The 20,274-nt window shown below is 34.3% G+C and overlaps 1 protein-coding gene and 1 pseudogene across 1 annotated transcript in view; both read right to left on the bottom strand.

Moving 5' to 3' along the window:
* Znf407 (zinc finger protein 407) overlaps positions 1 to 20,274 on the bottom strand; it is a 535,987-nt gene that overhangs the window by 303,186 nt on the left and 212,527 nt on the right. The gene's annotated exons all lie outside the window — the stretch shown is intronic.
* On the bottom strand, positions 6,354 to 6,501 carry LOC111812334 (annotated as a pseudogene).

Raw genomic sequence — 20,274 nt, 5'->3', positions numbered from 1 at the left:
ACTGTGCAGAAACAGAATAGTTTATAAACAAGCATGAGCAATTTCAAGTAACCTTAAAGGGCTTCACAAAGTAAGGGTGAACTGGTTAGTCTACCACACTATTCCTAAACAAATGAGACAAAATCACAAATACTAATGTGTCATGTGGAACCTATGCTAAAACCTTTCTAGTAAGGCTTAATTATAGTGGTAGCACTGTGCAATAAATAAGTTGGTTGCAGTTTGAGGATTCACCTCTAAAAGTTTTGCCATCACTGTACTAAAGTTTAATAAACTAAGATTAGATTTTTCAATAGAATCCAGGATTTGGTTCAAAGCCATGTTAGATTTTTCAGGAAAATTAAAAATGTTCATCATGTAAACTCAGTATTTATACACACAGCTAAGCTATCATTAGTAGTCTCTACTTAATATTTAAATTAACCTCAGAGTTTTAAAAAGATTCTACCCTACATTCCCCAAATCTGTTTTCCCACAAGTTTCCCCATTTTATGAAAAGAAAATATCATTCCTCAATTGCTTTGGGCTCAGGCCGAGAAATCACCCTTCCTCTTTCCCTCACTTCATTGGCACCTCCTTCAAATAAACACTCATCTAGTCTATTTTCAAGCATACTATTCATCCCTTTGCTCTGTTCTACTGCCAGTGTCTAGCCAGGCAGGTCTCCATAGTCTGCAGCCATAACAAATGCAATAGTCAACCAGTTCTGTACTCATGAACCAGTCAGAGCAAACCCTCATAAGATAAAAAGGATACGGAAGCTCTTCAAGGCTTTCTGTTTGCATTGCAAGGTTTTCAGGCTGACCTTGTTAATCTGTATTTGCTATCACCCTCACAATCAGCTGCTGTTTGCCTAATATGTGAGTTTAATTTCTGTTTGTTAGAACTCAGTGGGCCTGAGCTTGTCTCAGAGCCAGTTCACTTAATCCACCCAATACAGGCAGCATCTCTGCATGAGCAGGTCCCCACTCACAGTCTAGAGCCTTTCGAAAGCTGGATTTGACAATCCATTCATGCAACGTTGCCTTACAGGATGTTCTTGTTGGTGTTCTTTCCATTCATTTGTTTACTTGTTTAGTAGCTACTCACTAGAGATAGAATTTAAGCTTTCTGGAGAATCTGACTCTGTTCTTCCTCACTTATAACTGTATTCTCAGCAGCTGAAGCAGTCTTGAGCTTTCTTTCTGTTAAGGTCAGATCTAAGAGGCCAAGATGCTCCTTTGTGTCTACTGGGTAGAACATGTGCCAACACTGGGATTGTTATTTATTATTATATAATGAGTATGCAGGGGTTCTATTTGGCTCTTGCAATAAAGTTCGGTTTCCTCATCCTACTAATGTCTGTAAAATGCCCAAACTATTGTGATGGAACACTAAATAAAAAGAAACCTTGTGTTCTGTAACCATAAAGTGCCACTAGTGTAATGTCATCTTAATGTAAGAAAACAAGGTTCCCCAGGAAGGTATATTGAAATGGTATATTGTATTCCTAAAAATGAGATATACTTTATTCAAGCTGAAAAATAACAATCTGAAGCTTCTATTATGTGCCACTATGAAATGTTTGTGAGAATAATTATCTTCTCCATTACCTGTTACCAGTTTTTTTTTTAATTTTTACTTCTCTCTACTCAAACAATTTTTTTCCACAACTGATTAACAATACCAAATTTTAAGATAATATTTTTAAAATATATTAGTTACATACAAAACATAAATGTCAAACAAATGAGTGGCAGAAAAAATAATCCACTTAAATGTGATTATTATTATTAAAGTCTCAGAAGGTATCGCAAATGAAATCTGCCAACTGCAACTTTGAAGTTGTAATCCCTTGGGACTGTTTTTCTTCAAACAAATTCAAAGGTCTCATTGTATTTAAAACCAACTTAGATAAGAATCTTATATCATACCCACATCCAGTAACTTTTTCACTTCCCTCACACGTAACTAGTGTCAATGTCAAACTCAACACATAAATAATGTTTTTTTTAAAAAAATAAATTTTACTGTCTTAATTACCTTGCGTAAGTATGCGAATCCCAAAAATGTGAATTCAAACATCTCTTTGCTACCTAGAATATGGATTCCTAGAAAAGTACCTTTTATTTTTTCCTTTTTCACATGTGTTTAATATTGGGGATTGAATCAAAGGGCTTCATACTAAGGTACATCACTAGCACTCCTTATTTCTTTTATATTTTGAGTCAGGGTATTTCTTATTTGCTAAGTTTCCCAGGCTAACTCAAATATGCAAGCCTCTTCTTCAGTCTACCAGAGTGCTCAGATTATAGGCATGCATCATCATGTAAAAATAAAAAAATTAAAAAACAAATTTGTTGCATATATCTTAAATATCTGAAACAAAAACTGCAAAGCTTCTCACTTTCTTAAACCAATCATTGACTTTTCAAAATCAACTTTAGGAGGCAGAGACAAGTTAGGAAAAATCAGGTCATGAGGGCATATCCTTGAAGGGGGCCCATCCATTCCTTTTTCTGTTTCTCGACCAGTGTGAGGTAAGCAGCTTTGCTCTACCATACCTTCCCTACCATGAAGTTTTGCCTCGTATCAGGTCTAGAAATGCTAAATCCTAGTGATCATGGACTGTAATCACTGAAACCATGATTCAAATAGCCCTTTATTCCATTTAAGTTAATTTCTTAATGTATTTGTTCATAGCTAACACACTGCTCCATAGAAGAAATTTGTACAAAGACAAAATGTTATTGAAGGTATTAAACCTCCATCATTAACTATTTGGTCAATATTCTTCATGTGAAAGTGAAAATTTAAATTAACCTATATCTGTTAATTAAGAATAAGAAAATCTTATTCTTAATTAACAGATATAAGTTAAAAATTTGTTTGAGATTTTCTTAATTCTTTGTTAACTTATATCTGTGATGACAAACCTATGGCACACATCCTACAGTGAGGTGTTTACTATCACAGAAAAACTCTAAAAGGGTCTGCATCACTAACTTATATAATTCTACAATATAATATAAGAAACCAGTGAACAATGAGGGAAAAATAAAGTAAAATAATGTACTAATGCAAAGAAGACAAGTCAGCCTCTTCCATACATCAGAATGGCTACTATTTTAAAAATTCATTAATGAACCAAATTTAAAAATAATGCACTTACTACTTCACTTTGAATCATCACAGTCCAATGAGACAAAAATGAAAACCAATTCATTAAGAATAGGTACAGTTCTGAATAATGACAGTAAGAAATGTTACATAATTTCCACAGATACCAATACTAGTGTCATATTAATAAGTGTCATAGGTGGAATTTAAATTAGGCAGTGTTCAGCTATAAAATTTGTGTTCTTAGCATATGGACAGAAACCAGTTCAACACAAAAATGTCAGGAGTTTCATGGAAGTTAGAAACTGGGATCATACTCGAGGTTTCTCAAACAGATTTTCCACCATGTATCACAAGTTTCACAGGATCGAAAGAAGCCTAAAAGCATATAGATACACAAAGAATAGATTTCAGTCATTGTAAGAAAAATAAATATGGCAGATATTCAGCAGTATTTTAATTGATAAACCAGCACTAAGAACTTCTTAGCGTTAGTAACCTGAAGGTACTTTTTCAACAAATGAATTCTGGCTGCTTCTTCAGATACAAATCTGGGTCAACATAAGGCCCCTGGTCAGCCAAGAGACTTCTATAACACTATTCTGAAAGGTTTTTAGGCTGAAACAATGCTTACTGAGTTAGCTGAGGGGAAAAATATAAAGCCAAAGAAACAGAAGTTGACCTATGATCTTATCTAAGTCAGTAAGGAATACCCAGAAATCAACTCGTTTCTCTGTTTCTTTCTCTATGAGGCAACTGAAAGTCAAAAGATCAATGTATTAAGAACTTTCTTATGATTTCCTAATTACCCACAAAACTAAGATATTCATGAAGAGGGAAGAAAGTGACAGTAGACAGGAAGGTGCAGGCACAGAGCAGAAAGGGACAATCAGCCATTGACCAGATTCACTCATTCTGTTTGGTTTTGCAGGAGAAGACAAAACTTATTGATCAATATGTATTCCTAGTTACTCATCCCAACCTAATCCTAAAATCAGAGCACAGAAGTAGATATGGATTGGATATTTCTCAAACTTGAGAAGAATAACAATGTACTTTAACTTTAACAACTTGATCTTAATATCCCCTAAAGAAATGGAGCTCCTTCGGGCTAGCCCGATAGCTCAGCAGACTAAAACACCGGTTTAGGCAGAGCACAGCGGCCAGGGTTCGATCCCCAGCATGCCTTGCCAGCCCTGCCATTGGGGCACACAGGTGATTGAGACTGGGCGTGGTGGTGCATGCCTGTAATCCCAGCACTTGCAAGGCTGAAAACAGGAGAATCACTACAAGGCCAATCTATGTAGTGAGACCCTTTACAACATGTAAACCCTGTCCTAAATACAGGGGGGAAAAAAGAAATGGAGCTCCTTCAAACCATGTATATAATCAGTAATTTAGGTAATTTCCCAAAAGACCAACTTTTAAGAATATTGGGTATAAACATGACAAATTATAGCTGAGGTAAGTCAAATGAGATGCAGAAAGTGGACAGGGTACAGGGTAGAAGATATAACAAGTTATCTCTGTTTTGAGTTTTCTAACATTTACCATGCTTGGGTCAGCCAGATAGCTCAGCAAACTAAAGCAACTGCTTAGATAGAGCTCAGCTGCTGGGGCTTGATCCCCAGTGGGCCGTGCCGGCCCGCTTCCAGGGCCCGCTGAGAGGGTGATTGAGATTGGGCATGGTGGCGTGCACTTGGGAGGCTGAAAACAGGAGGATCACTAGGAGTCCTATCTACATAGTGAGACCCTGAACAGCCTTGTAGACCCTGTACCAAATACATACATACATACATACATACCCATACACATACACAAAAAAAAAATAAAACTTTACCATGCTATTATATAACCAGAAAACCACATATAGACTACCAGAATACAGACCTAAAACAATTTCCTTTTTGAGTACAATTTCAACTCTTCACTAAGTGCAGAGTACCCTTAAATTTATACCCAAAATAGCCAACTGAAGGTAAAATTGTTGGGCACACATTCAAACAACTGGCAGGCTCCACAGTTGGAGTGTGGAGCTGTTTTCACATTTTCTCAGCACAATCAAAAAGGTCATTTGAAGATACTGAGTATAGATGAAAACTGGCTGGCAGTTTGAAGATACTGGAGAAGTGAGATATTCAACTAAAAGATCAAAAGGACAAATGAACCAGAGAAATAACAGGTGCCAGAATCTACCAGTATCCTATGCTTCATGGTCCCAGATTTAAAGGAAATCACTGAGCACCCTAGAGCAAAGAGTTTCTTGATAGTAAATTACTTAAAGGCTTCTTCTAAACTAACTGGTATCTTTTTCAAAAAATAACTATCTTCTAGAAATTATCATTTGCAGTATACTATCTATTATAATTCCTATAAGTAGGTACTGTTTATTCATAATCCTGTACAACTTACTTCCACATCATACTTAGTTGATGGCAGGAATATGAATTTATTTGATGTTATCAGGAACCTAGGAGGTATATCCTTAATTCCTTGCTCTCCCTCATGTTTCATAATCACTCTATAATCATTTCTACCAGTTTTAATAATAAAGTATTACTGGAAGTCATTCATTACCTAATTGGAAACATATACTCAGCATTAAGCTAGATTCCTCTATCCAGCAAGGTTAAAACATATTATGTATCACTTTCAGCCAGGTCAACTACCATGCCTTCTTATCCTCTGCTTCCACAGTGGTCTCTGACTCTTACCTATCTCCTCATTCCTACCACTTACAGACATGCACATCCATAAACCTGGGACCCCCCTTTTCACGCTTTTCTAGGAGAATCAAATGGAAAACGAATATATCACATAAGAAAGGAAGTAAACATGTAGAATTATAAACTAAAATTTTTAACTCTTTTTTTCTTTCTTTTTTTTCTTTTGTTTGTTTTTTTTGTTTTTTGATACATGGACTCACTTAGCAATTTAGAAACATAGTGATACTCCTGTCCCAGCCTGCCCAACCCTGGGATTACAGGCCTGAGCCACCATGCCTTGTTTCAGTGGCCAGCACAGTGTACCCAGGGTTCCATGGCCAGCAAGGCATGCAGTACAGAGGATCAAAATGCAAAAATGGGGATCCCTATGCAAAAAGTAATAGTTTTAGCATGACAGACTTCTGAAAGAACCCTCAAAATTTAAATTCATAAACAGAACCAAGATAATAGGAAACAAAATTAAATATTTTGTGTTGGTGGTGTGATTAATATACAAAGATGGTTTTTCTAAATTGTCCTAGTTTCCACTGCAGTCCTCCACTAGTACAAATTATGCATTAATTTTTACCACATTTGGGAAAATCACAGGGGTCAGCAAATCTGGAGTGCAATGGATAAGCCTCTCCACAGGAAAACAACCTCTGTGATCATGGTAACTCCCCTGCCAGGTTAGTATCCACTCCAGAATTTCTGAGCTGATCCTCATAGTAAATCACGTTGAGAAAGTGTTTGAGACGTACCCAAAATCAAAAGAACTTAGCTAGACACTCCCAATATATTGTCCAGCATATTTTTCATTGTGCTCCAAAAAGCATTAAAAATAGAATCATCAATAAGAATTCAAACCGAACAACAGAAAACAGATGAGTTGCACAAGCATATCTGTTCAGCTATTGTCAATTTTGGCTAAGCAAAGAAGAGAACAAGAGAATAAAATGAATATTGTTATAATCAACCACACTTCATACCACTGGAGTGTTAGAGGAACTACAACATGCCAAATGAAATGTATTTTAGTAGTTGCAAGATTAAATCTTAGTTTACCTGATTTATTTTTTATTTTTTATTTTTTTTCCAGAATCGGGCATTGAACTCAGGTCCCTGTGCTTGCCAGGGAAGCGCTTATTCCACTGAGCCATCTCCCCAGCCCTAAATCTTAGTTTAAACTGTAAAAATTTCATATCACTGCATTAAAAAGATACTATCACACCCACTAGATGCACTAGATGTATTATGAAAATGAAGAACAATATTAGAAGGGACAAAAAATTTCTTATACAGAATAAAATTTTGTTCATGAAAGTTATGAGAAGCAAAATATTTTAGAATAATAATTTAGTTATTCCCTAATAACAAAAACATAGCCCATTTTTCCTAAATATAAATAATACAGCTATTTCTGGCAGTAATTTTTTGTATTAAATTCACTAAAGTTTCCATAGCAAACTTCTATGAAGCTCAGAATTTTGTGTACCTGACCAAGCTGGCTGTAGGACTTCAATTGATGCTTCAGTGTGTGCTGACATGTGGTATCATCTCTGAGGAGGTGAAAGGCATGTCACAAGCAAGCTTAGTTTCCAGCTGTGACATGTCTCGGCCCAGAAGGACAGGACGGAGACAGAGGAAGAGAAATTGTTTCTTTTTATGATTAATCAAGAGTTATGCTAAAAAGTTTGACTCTTCATTCACATTTAGAATGTTTTCCCATTCAATAGCCTTCAAGCCAATTAAACACAATCAAAATATGTCTTAAGATTATATTACTGAAATGTCTTATATAATGACTGCCAGGATTGAAAGTAGGCCTCTTGTGAATGAATATTCCTTAGTCATCCAGAGAAGTCCATAGACACATATAATATTTCTCTCTGCTGTTTTGCAAGGTAAACCAATGTTTTACCCAAACTGTGGAAAAACAAACAAAAAAGTATAAGATAGCTGATAGGGAATACCTAAATTATGTATTAAAATGTATGGGTATAAAAGGACCTTAGCTTATTTTAGCCAAAACATGAATAACACTATACAGAAGAAACTTCTATGATCTAAAAACAAATCCTGAGGTAGTCATTTTATATGTTATAAAGCACAGATACAAACTAAAATTGATAAACATTTACTAAGTATGTATGATGTAGAACTTACATAACAAAGACTCTACACTGTCTAAAGCATATGAAAATTAGAATGACAAAAAAGTGCAGCATAAAACCTAACTTCATTTGCTACATGTCATGCACAAAAGCAAAACTCATCTTAATAAACTGTGTATTGAATAATGACCAGTAAGTCATAGGTTGAAGCATGGAACTGTACATGATGACAGTTATGACTTATACTGTAACAAAAAAGGTAAATATACATAAAATCGTCTAACAAAACTTGAAAAAACTACAAACCCATTAGTATCATGTCAAAAGTCACCTGGAATTTCAAGGGCATCTCAAACCTAGGGATTCATGTAACAAATTTAAACTTCCATAAAATAACATTGGGTAGATCTTCTACACACATTTCAAAAGGAAACTTAAGAATGAAATTGTGAGCCAGTGAATAAAACTTTCCAAATAAAATGCAATCAAAGGAAACTTCAAAACTATAATGGAACAGTGATCCATGCCTGCCTATCCAAACAGTGACAAGAATGTTGCTTGACCAAATCATATCTTTGTCCTGTTCTCTATTTGTGAACACTGGAAGAATACGAACAGGATAGAACTATATTATGCTACTCAGTTTTAGAGCTTACAGCATGATCCACTAAATGAGAAATCAAAAACAGGGCCACTCAGTTTAAGTGCTGTGTTACAAAAAAAACAAGAGAAACTGTTTCATTAGCATCTTAAAAAAATAAAAAAGACATCAGAATTCAAAAAATATCAAAGGAGTTATTATAAAAAGTACAGGATGTGAAAGACCAGGTAAGCAATTATTCTTTCTTGAAAATTAAAATAGACCCAGAGGAGGCTGAGTCAGGAGGATCATGTGATCCTAGGCCAGCCTGGGCTATGTAGTGAGCTCAAGGAAACCTGAGCTATATAGTGAGATCCTGTCTCCAAAGGAGGAGGGGGATGAATCATGGAATTATAACTTCTCATTATATTAATGTACCTCAAAATAATAAATGTATAAAATGTTTTTAGGAAAACACTGGAAATAGTAACTGTTCCCGGGAGACTCAAAGCAACAATATCAAAGGAGTTCTTTGGCAATCACGCAGCATCAGCATCCCCATGATATGGGTTATTTGAATACATCCCTAAATATATGGAGTCACCTAAAGGGGCCCATAATAACTCATATAATAAGTATGTAGGGCTGGAGCTGATTGGTCTCTTCTGTTGCAATGACCTGTGGACAGGATATACTACAATAGAGGTTAGTCACCAGAGTGAGGAGACCTACTGATCTTGACGTCACCATCATTGTCAGCAATGTGCCAATTATCACTGGCTAGGACAGAAGGCAGTGGCTGAGTCTCAAGCTTGGGGGCCAAGGTCCAGGTGCAGTATTTAGATCTTAAATTACAGAAATGTATGGTATGTGCAATGGATAGGATCTCAAATTTCATGCAGTTCGACAAACTTAGCTCAACTGTGATTCACTAAGCACCTGAATATCTATATATGTGTACTAAAATTACCAATGATATTTTGCATAAATAAGACCTCACCCTATTCCCTTAAAGCTCTGTTTGTCTTTAAGACGTGCATGTAAACCATATTCCCATACAAGTTACTTTATTTTAGTGTCCACATCAACATCCACTTTATCTCCATGACGTTTTGGTAGACTGCTCAAGCTTTGGTCTTCACCCTTCCCTTCACAACATGGTTAAAGGGCTACAAACAACATCATAGACTTCAGTGTTGAGATTCAGCCACTGCCTTCTATCCTAGAATCACACATATGACTTCCCAGTCAAGATCTCTACTCCATTGTGGGGAAAAAGCAGCTGCAAATCTGTTTCATAATTTCCTCCTCAATGACAGACATTTTTAGTTGTCTTAGACAACTGCATACACTCAATCCTTCAGCAGGTACTGCCAGCTTTGTCTGCAAAATCTATCACAAATCTGACTAAAACTACCGCTGTGATCTGCCTCATAACCACCTCGCCTTGAAATCAATTCCCTCCATTTCTTCTTGCTGCCAAGACCTTCAGGCTCAGATCACTGGTATTTGGATACTAAAAATACATAAAGACTTTTGAGGGAGACATACACATATTACTCTAAGGAATCAACTACCAATATTTAACTTGATTTATATGCTTTCATTTTACTGATAAACCTAAGAAAGATTTTGAACTATAGCCATGTGATAGTTCCCTTTAAACATACTGTAACCTATTTATTTCATAATTGCCCTTCTCATAGTTAACATAAGAAAAGTATTCTTGCTAACTTTGTATGTTGCATCAAAGTGGACAAACCACTGGGGCACCGGAGAAGTAATTAGTATTAAAATTATTTAAAACCAGGATGTGATAAACCTGAGGTAGAGATTTTAGTCTTTCCTTTTGTATACATATTTACATGAAAGGAGAGACAAAGTATTATACAGAGGACAATCACCTTAAATCCAAACATTTCACTTTCAGGTAGAGTAGAGTGGGCATAGGGAGAGCAATAATAATTTTTACCGAGAATCTGAAAATGGTTCATCCACCCTGCCAAATTATCTATGAATGATATCACTTCTATATGAGAGGAATATAAAACATCAGCTAAAAAAAATACTGAAGAGAATAGAATATCATTTCTTTTCACACTAAAATAACTAAACCAAAACAACCAACCAACAAACCTCACTGTAAAGTTCAATACATTATCAAAGACTAAGATTTCCTAACTTCTGGATTTTACTTTTATGAAATAATATAGAATAATCTGTTATAATTTCAGATTCCACCTAAAATTGTCTTACTATGTGTATATGTAAGAACATAGTGCTATCTTTTTCCATTGTCCAGGTTTTCTCAGCTGTACTTTTTTTTTTTAATTTCAAATTAGGGGAAAATTAATTCAAAATTAATTTAATACTTCCCACAGGCCAGGACAATACATTATAAAAGAAATATTATACAGGGGTGATTTAATATTTTTATTTTCTTCCTTGCAAGAACATTATCATTAATGTGCCCATAGAACATTGGGTACCATTAATATTCAATATTTGCTTCATGCATACATAACTCCACTTGGTGCCACTCACTAAACACTTTGCTACTTATTCATCCCTACCATGTATTCACTAAAATTAGATTAATTTAAAAAATGTAATTGAAGCTGGTCATAGTAGCACATTCCTATAATCTTAGCAGTCAGGAAGCTGAGGCAGGAAGACTGCTGTGAATTCTTGGCCAGGCTGAGATGCATACAGAGTTCTAGGTCAGTATGAAGTACATAGCGAGAACCTACCTCAAAAAAAAGAATTAATTCTAGCCTAACATAAACAATACAGAAATATGTAAAATAAGTACAATATAAACAAATATACCTTTTGAAGTTCATTTATAAGCTCAGTCATGTACATCATCTCAATATCACCTAGGCTTACTATTTTATCAGATGTTTCATATTCCAATAGTAAATATATTCATGCATAAGCACATAAATTGAAATTTTAAAAAGCTTCTCTCTCAAAAGATGTATTTCCAATAGCATTAACTATCTCATGTTAAAAAGTATCAAACTTTTTATAGTTTCTTTCAATCAACTATGTATTACTAGTAATTATAGGAATAAACCTTTCTCAATATTTTTATTCCCTAAACTAGTATAGTCAAAGAGCTAAAAAATAAAAGCTTTACTTCAGGATTGTGAGTTTATAGCAGTGCTGTAAGTCTGAATTCATGAAGAATTGTTTTTTGAGGACCCCAACAGAACCCAAAATATGTAGAAGCTCAGGTCTCTTATGTAAAATGGCATGGTATTTGCGTATTACCCACTGACATCATCCTATATATATTAAATCATCTTTAGATTACTCATAATACCTAACACAATTTATTTATTTATTTTTTATATTTATTATTATTATTGGCAGTACTGAGGATTGAACTCAGAACCTTGCACTTGACAAGCAAGCACTTATTCTACTAAGCTACATCCTCAGCCTCTACCTAACACAATTTAAATGTTAGGTGAATTGTTGGTATTCTGTATTATTTAGAGAATAATGATATTTACAAAAAAGCCTCCATATGTTCAATAAAGATAATTTTATTTTGTATTGGTTTGGTTTGGCTTAATATCTTCAATCCACTGTGTTTGCATCAATGAATATGTAATCCACAAATACAGAGGGCTAACTGTCTACTGTCAACTAGAAATGATGGGATAATTATTAACATATTTTCACATATCAGTACTGTAAAATTAAAATGTGGGGAAGCAAAAGAGATAATAATATAAGAAGGAAAAGAAGTGCACAGCTCTAACAGTTAAAGAAGATCTTATTTTTATATCTTTACATGAGTGTTAATAGATATTAAACCATGATAGTCAGATAGTACTCAATGTATTTTAAGTGATAGGATAATTATTTCTCAATATCAGTTTTTAACTCCATACTAAAAATTACATTCTGTCCAATTATTTATACTTAGACTACAATGTTTAGGTGTCAGCTTACAAATATAAGGAAGTACATAATTTTGAAAAATTATTGCACTGGGGACTCATCCCTGTAACTACAGTGCAGCTATTAAGCTTCCTAAATCTGTCATCTGCCTTATAGAAATACTTCCAGTAACATCCCTACCACTACATGGCACTAAGGGCACACTATGATCTGGCTGCTGTTTGTGTTTTTTTAAGTACTTAACTCTGTGCATATGTTACAGCAACCATGACTTTACTTCAGTAAATCACAGCTACAACATTTGGATTCTATTTCACAATCTCTGCACATTCTATTCCCTTTGCCTGGAAGATTTTTTGTTACAGCTTTTTTTAAATCAAGTTTCTACTTAAACTGCCTCAAGACACATAGCCTCTCTCTGTACTACTTCTAACAACTGCACATGAGTGTACAAATATTTCAAATAGCATTTTTTAAAACTGCTTTGAAGTTGCCTTCCCTGCATAGTCAATCTATAATCACTACCCACTTTTCCAACTGCCACTTCCTGTTCCACAGTATAGTATTACTACTTCTGTAGCTCTCACTGCTTTCTAAAGTTGCAATATGCATATTTATGTTCTGATTGGCCCATAAAGAATGTAAGTTCCATGGGCAGAATATCTATCTTACTCACCTCTATGGTCTGGACAAGGGTCCTCCGAAGGATATTTTATTGTGGTGTCATTAATAAGGGTTTGGTTCCTATGCTAATTCCTGGCTCACTATGAAGGAAGTGAAGCAGGAGAAGATCCTCACATTGCAAAGGAATTTGAGGTGGATTATGGAACTCCAATCACTTTTTCTTTCTTTTTTGATTCATATATAATGAGGTGAGTAGTTTGTTCTACCAGGTGCTTCCCTCACCATGGTCATCTGACATGTCTATCAAAGGCCCAAATCAGTGAGTCCATTCTATCCTTGAACTTCCAAAACTGAATCAAAATAAATCTTCTCTCACATATTTAATTAAAATGATAGAACTCTGATGAACATGAATACCACCCCAATGCAAGCATTGAAAACTAGTGCAAAACTCAGAAACATTTTATGACATCAGCTTTATAGATAAGGAAAAAACGACAACAGAAGATTTGTTCAAAGAAACAAAGCTAGTTAATGAACAGAACAGGAAATTCAGATTTCCTTCAACAATTCTCTATGTACAGAACAAAACACAGATTTAAAGTAACTAGCACAAAACTACACAGCTACACACAGAAGAGTAAATTAAGCCTACACTGATCAGATGAACTCTCCAACACAGCATATTGTGCCACAGCCAGAGGCTTAGGAATTTACAACTGTCACAAACTTTCTGACATATGATAAAGATCTGGGTGAAGGACATTCGCCAGGCCAAAGGAAGGGCTGTAGTTTAATTGAGATAATTGGACCTATAGTTCTAACACATCAATAGACGATCACTGGTTCCCACAGGTGCAGAAATCTAAGTGCAAACATATTCTTTGAGCGCCACAAAAAAAAGCCTACTTCATAATATTTAGCATTAAAGTGCATTCCCATGTCATAGCACATATGAGGAAGTCATTAAAAATAAGGACAAAAATTTTAAATAATTTGAAAAGATTTATGTCTTTAGAAAATAGTGTATTAAGAATAGAAAAATCTTTGCATAATCCAGCAAACAAAAAAGAGAAAAGACTAAAATACTTGAGAAGTCAACTAGGAGTACCATGATATTCTTACCAGACCAACACTGTATTAGTCTCTTTCTAATCACTGGGACAGAATACCTGATACCCATAATATAAAGGAGGAGAGGTTTATTTTGGCTCATGATTTTTCAGGATTCAGTCGAAACTAGTTGGCTCCAAGATATAGTGCAAAGGCATCACAGAGGAATACTATTCAAGCCATGGCAGCCAGGAAGGAAAAAGAAGAGGATAAGAATGCACCTTCTAAACCAGGCATCATGGCGCTAGCCTGTAATCCCAATACTTGGGAGGCTGAGGTAGAAAGGATCATTGCAAGTCTGAGACCAGCCTATGTTACAAAGTGAGCTCAAGGCCAGCCTAAACTGTAAGCAGAGCCTGTCTTCAGAACAGAACAGAACAGAACAGAACAGAACAGAACAGAACAGAACAGAACAGAACAGAACAGAACAGAACAGAACAGAACAGAACAGAACAACAAAAAAACACCCTTATAGATCAAAAGGTGGAGGAAGAAATGTATGAAGGGAAATGGGATGAAAAAAGAATTCATCTCCCCACAATGAGTATTATCATTGTGTACTGCAAACATGTCCAAATAAAAATAAAATCAGAAAGGAAAGGAAAGAAAAGGAAGAAAAGAAAAAAGACAAGACACAGCATTCTTCCAGTTGAAATCTCAGTGACCTGGCTCTAATCAAGCCCTACCTCCTACCAGCACATGTAGCTACTAAACTCATCAATAGATTAAGCCACTTATGAATGTAGCACCTCTACAATTCACACAACTTCCAATCACATCTGAATTGGAAGATAGTTTAGACCTGTACTGTAATAACCATGCCACCTTGATTTGCTTGCTTCATGCTCAATTAAAATAACAAACATTTAAAAACCTAAAACCAATAGGTTCCAGATAAAATCAAAGATAAAATTTATATAGGCTGTTCTTCATCTCTATAATACATAATGAAGCATCTTAATTCCAAACTAACTGCTCAGATATGAGCAACAAAATGTTGTTCAGGCAACAGATGTCAGGTCTCTATCCCAAGGTGACACAAATTTTAGTGCTAGATACTGTACATCCTACCGCTGTTGTTACAACAAGTAAAATGTGTGGACAACAAAAGATAATTATGGCACCAAAAATCATCTATAATACCAGATTTAGAAGTGTGCTTATGCTACAGTCTGTTTCTACATAATCTACATTGAAAGTATAAGTAGGCATTTATCGATTCAACTATAAATAGGAAAGTATAAATCAGACATTATGACACTCCAAGTGGGGGATTTAGAAGCAAAAAATTCATTATATTCAACAATGTAGGACAAATTCAATTATTCAACCTTAACTATGGTAAAAGCATAATCAAATTGTTATAATGCAATCAAATCTGATTTTTAAATGGCAAAAGATAATGAAAGACAATCATTTTCATTACAGAAAATCTGATCTAAGATTCTAACTGAAAATAAAAAAAGAGAAACTTCATCCAATGACTGTTCTAGCAGCCTTTCATCATACAAAAATGCACCTCCTATAATAGAACTTCAATATAAGGGAAGAGTTTGGTTTTTAAAGAAAGTTGTTGCTACAAGGTAACTTTTAATTTGTGTATGTAATGTAAACTGCTACGGTGAATTCATGTCAGGTCACAGAAAAAACGGTAGCTGAATTCAGATGTGACCCTGCAGTCCAGGTGTTCAGGAAAAGTGCTGTTAACAGTGAGGATTGATGATCTAATCAAACTGTCACAGCCAGATCCTAGGCAGGGTGGTTAGAGCAAGGTGGAGGAGGATAATATTCAGAAAGCAGGCACATGCTTAGTGTTACTTTAAATTGATGCTGACATTTTCAATTGTGAAAAGAAATTTTTTCCTAAGTAATATAGGAAACAACTCAGCTAACCTTCCGGAGGATATCAGATAATCATAGTAGGTTGGTTTGCAACAGCTAACTTCTCAGATATGTGGACACATATGAAATACAAATAATTAGGCATTTTATAGATTTACTATAGTAATCAATATTTTAATTACTTTGTTTTCTTACATGTACAGTACCACTGAGATGAATATCTCTCCATGTACAAAGCAATATTTTAGCCTACTATTTGCATCTGTTGATAAAAAAATTCCTACAATACAAATAACCAAGAGTCACATGTTGATTTATCTAAAACTTTTAGAGCCATGTGTCACATAGAGTAATTAATATGTTCCCTCCTAACAATGCCATGCAGTTGTCACATGACATGTACATAAAAACTGTCACTGGATACTCAGTTTTTTAAAAAATGGCCCGTCCTGAAATATTAACAGGCGCATTTTCTGTTTTGTTTTGCATGGTGCTGGGAACTGAACCTAGAGCCTCATACCTCCTAGGCACACCCCTATGCCTACGCTCCCTCCCAGGCACAAGAGGCATTTTTGGTTTGTTGATTTGTTTACGTCACTATGAAAAATGTATAAAATAATTACCTAATTTTTAATGTAACATTTCCTAACAGAAAAATCACTACACCGGTCAGTAATTGTACGGTAATTTAGAAATAATTTAAGTGTGCAAGAAAATACTCTTTATATAACAGACTTTTCTTTTAGATAGTGAAAAATGCCCAACTTCAACTTAAATTTTAAGTTCTGTGCTAATGTTCCCATTGCAGGTTATATCAGTTATTAAATGTGCTCACTAAAACTCTGAATTGGAGGCATCTGACACATTCCTGATACTCTGTGTTCTTGGCAACATCTTGAGCTTTCTATATGCAACCTTTACTCTGCAGCCAAGGACAATCAAGTTTGTTAAATTGCTTCATGTTTTCAAGCCGCGTTATAGAGCATTCTCATGAAAATTTTTCGCTCTGTCATTTGTGACCTTCTTGAAACCATGCCCCAATAAGTATTAATATTGATAAAAACAACATTATCTCTGTCATTCACAGCAGACACACAGATGCAAGGTAACACAACATAGTTTCCCTGGTCCTTATGACATATAAATATGATAAAAGTAGAAATAAACTTTCTTTTTCATGTGGAAGGAGAATAAGCATACACATTTTCTGGTAGTATTCACCCATTCTTTGGAACTGTTCTAATAAAATAATGAAATCTAATGAGATATAAAGGAAACCACATACATGTGGCAATTCAAAAAATCACTGTAAATTACTAGTATGTATAATAAATAATATGTATAAAATATTTTTCTCCCAAAATTAAACACTAAATCCTCAATAATACAAAATTATTTTTGATATGTCCAATTCATTATAAAGAAAAGTACCATAGAGAGTTTTGATGCCTACTGATTAGCAAACACTCTTTCTCAGGAAGAGGAAATTGGCCAGGCCTCAACGTGAACTAGAGGCTGAGTGAAGAACAACATCCACAGTAGGGAAGATACTGTTAGTAATAAAAACCTCCCACCACCACAAAACTGGCTACAGGGACTTCAGTTAGAGCAAAGGGCAGGAGAGGCAGCTTTCTACCAGATCAAATCAGTTCAGGACTGGATGAACCACCTGAATACAGACTACCTGTACAGCTTTCCTTTCACTTTGACAGGTGACAAAAGAAGGTTGTAAAGATGGACTTAGCCCCTCAGTAGCTGTCATTTCACAAAGAACTAGGAAACTCTCAAACTAATTTTTCTCAAAAGGAAACATTATCATAACAATTATAAACAAGCAATTTTTGAATTTTATATGGCTGAGATATCTTAGAATTCCTATAGACTGATAATTTTTTTTTTTTAATTCTTCCCATTAGTTGACTGAATGCTAGATTTGGGACAGTTTATTTTATTGACAATTTATTACTAATTTAATTATTGAAATTTTCCTGGAACATTCATTCAGTAAAAGATGTACACATGAAAGCTGACAGACTTGAAAGCATGCAATCTAAAGTAATATATTAATTATTTTTTGTTCCACTGGGTAATCACTATTTGATATTTCAAACACAAGACTATGTCATAAATTTTTCTATCAGAGCAATAACACAAAAAACCAGAATAGTTAACAGAAGAGTTTTAGAATAGACCTGAATCAAAACAAATTCAAAACTGTTTTAAAACCTTGTTACAAAATGATAAACTGCCAAAATAAGCATGAAGTGGAAGACCAATCAATGGAAAAACCATGAATGTCTTGATCACAACAGTGCCAGTTGTGGAATTTATATCAGGGAAATAATTTGGAAAATATTTATACATAGCATTAATTACATGGTAAAAACCCACAAATGGGTTAAATGTCCACTATCTCAGGATATCATAAAACACATAAAAAACATATAATAAGTGCATTAAAATTATATAGGTCTGTATTTATAAAATGACACAGAAAAAATTTTATAACAGAACTACACAAAGTAAACTATAAAATACTATGTACAAATTTATAGTGTAGTTACATATACATAAGAATTGACAAGTATTTCCAATGATGGACTAATATTACAAAAATGTAAGAGTAAATGTTAGTGATATAACTGGTGATTCTATTTTCCTTATTATTAGAACTTATTTAAGTTAAGTTTATAACAAGCAAAATAAAATGCTTTAATTTTTTAAAATAATTTTGACATAAAACAAAAGGGAAAATGAAATGACTATATTATTTTTAAGGAAAAGTAATTTCTTCTAGCAAGATCATATGACATGTGGCTTTGAGCACCTTTGTACTTTTAAGATTCTTGGAATGTTTGTTGTCTATACAGTGTAATGTACACACTCCTATCTTTTCTACAATGAGCACCATAAATTAAGAAGTAACAGGAAAAGCCTATAGGTGATCACTGCTGTTACAGGAGATTCCTCCATGTGGAATGCATATGCTACTACTGGTTTCTGTCTACTGTACTGTATCTCTTTAAACAAATGCAAGTGAATCAGGAGACTGGCACATGTATCTCCTATGTGTTGTAAAAGTTTGGTCAAATAACTATATTACATCTTAATAAAAGGATGTATAAGTATTCATTTATAATATATACAAACTGCCTTTCAGTATCACAATCAGATTAAATACATTCAGAAAATTAAAAATTTAATGCAGAGCTATAACAATGAGAACACTGTATTTCATTCAAAGGTTCACTGATTATGTTACATTGCTATTTCAATAGTTCACATATATGACACCCTAAATTTCTTGTAATACAAATTCAATCTAGTAAAATGATCAAACAAAAAATTGACAACAAAATCAAAGCATAAAAAAATAAAGATGCTATCATGTAACTCTGACCAAAGAATCAGGTAACAAGCTACATGCTTTACAATTTTCAGTTCAATGATGACTTACCATGTTCAAGATAAAGACAGCTTTAAAAAAAATGATCAGGATAAGAATTTACTAAACACAAAATATTATTTTACACTATTCAAAACAAGAATTATAGAATATCATCAAAAAGTACAGATTCTAAAAGAACATGTTTTCTAACTTGTTTTAATAAATTAAAGGAAAGCAAAACTTAACAAAATATTAGGCATCTAAGAAAACTTTCATCAATCCTCAGTTTCAATCCCCAGTTCCGCCAAAAAGAAAGAAAGAAAGAAAGAAAGAAAGAAAGAAAGAAAGAAAGAAAGAAAGAAAAGAAAGAAAGAAAAAAGAGGGCCGGGGAGATGGCTCAGTGGAATAAGCACTTCCCTGGCAAGCGTAAGGGCCTGAGTTCAATCCCCGGTTCCACAAAAAAAAAGATTAAAAAAAAAAAAAGAAAGAAAAAAGAAAACTTTCAATCTTCATGAAGTTTTTTTTGAAGCATCAATATCACAAATAAAACATTCTGGTATGATGAGTTCCACAATCAACAAACTGAGAAGTCTGAGTTACAAATAAGGATTCAAATTATTTCATTCCTAAAGTAACAAACTGTCCTAAATAAATGTTTTCATATTGGTGATAAATTGTTGACAAAGTTCTCTGAAAATAAAAACCACCATATTCATCACAGGAATACCTCCTAAGATAGATCTATCGACATATTACATTACTGATCAACTATCTCAGTGCACAAAATACAATGAAAAAAAAAATGATAGGGGCTGGGGAGATGGCTCAGTTGAATAAGCACTTGCCAGGCAAGCCCAAGGACCTGAGTTCAATCCCCAGTTCTGGAAAAAAAAA

Source organism: Octodon degus, unplaced genomic scaffold (genome assembly GCF_000260255.1).
Source record: "Octodon degus isolate 3935 unplaced genomic scaffold, OctDeg1.0 scaffold00120, whole genome shotgun sequence".
Classification (NCBI taxonomy): domain Eukaryota; kingdom Metazoa; phylum Chordata; class Mammalia; order Rodentia; family Octodontidae; genus Octodon; species Octodon degus.
Note: the sequence above shows the minus strand (reverse complement) of the source record. Positions and strands in the feature narration are given on the sequence as shown.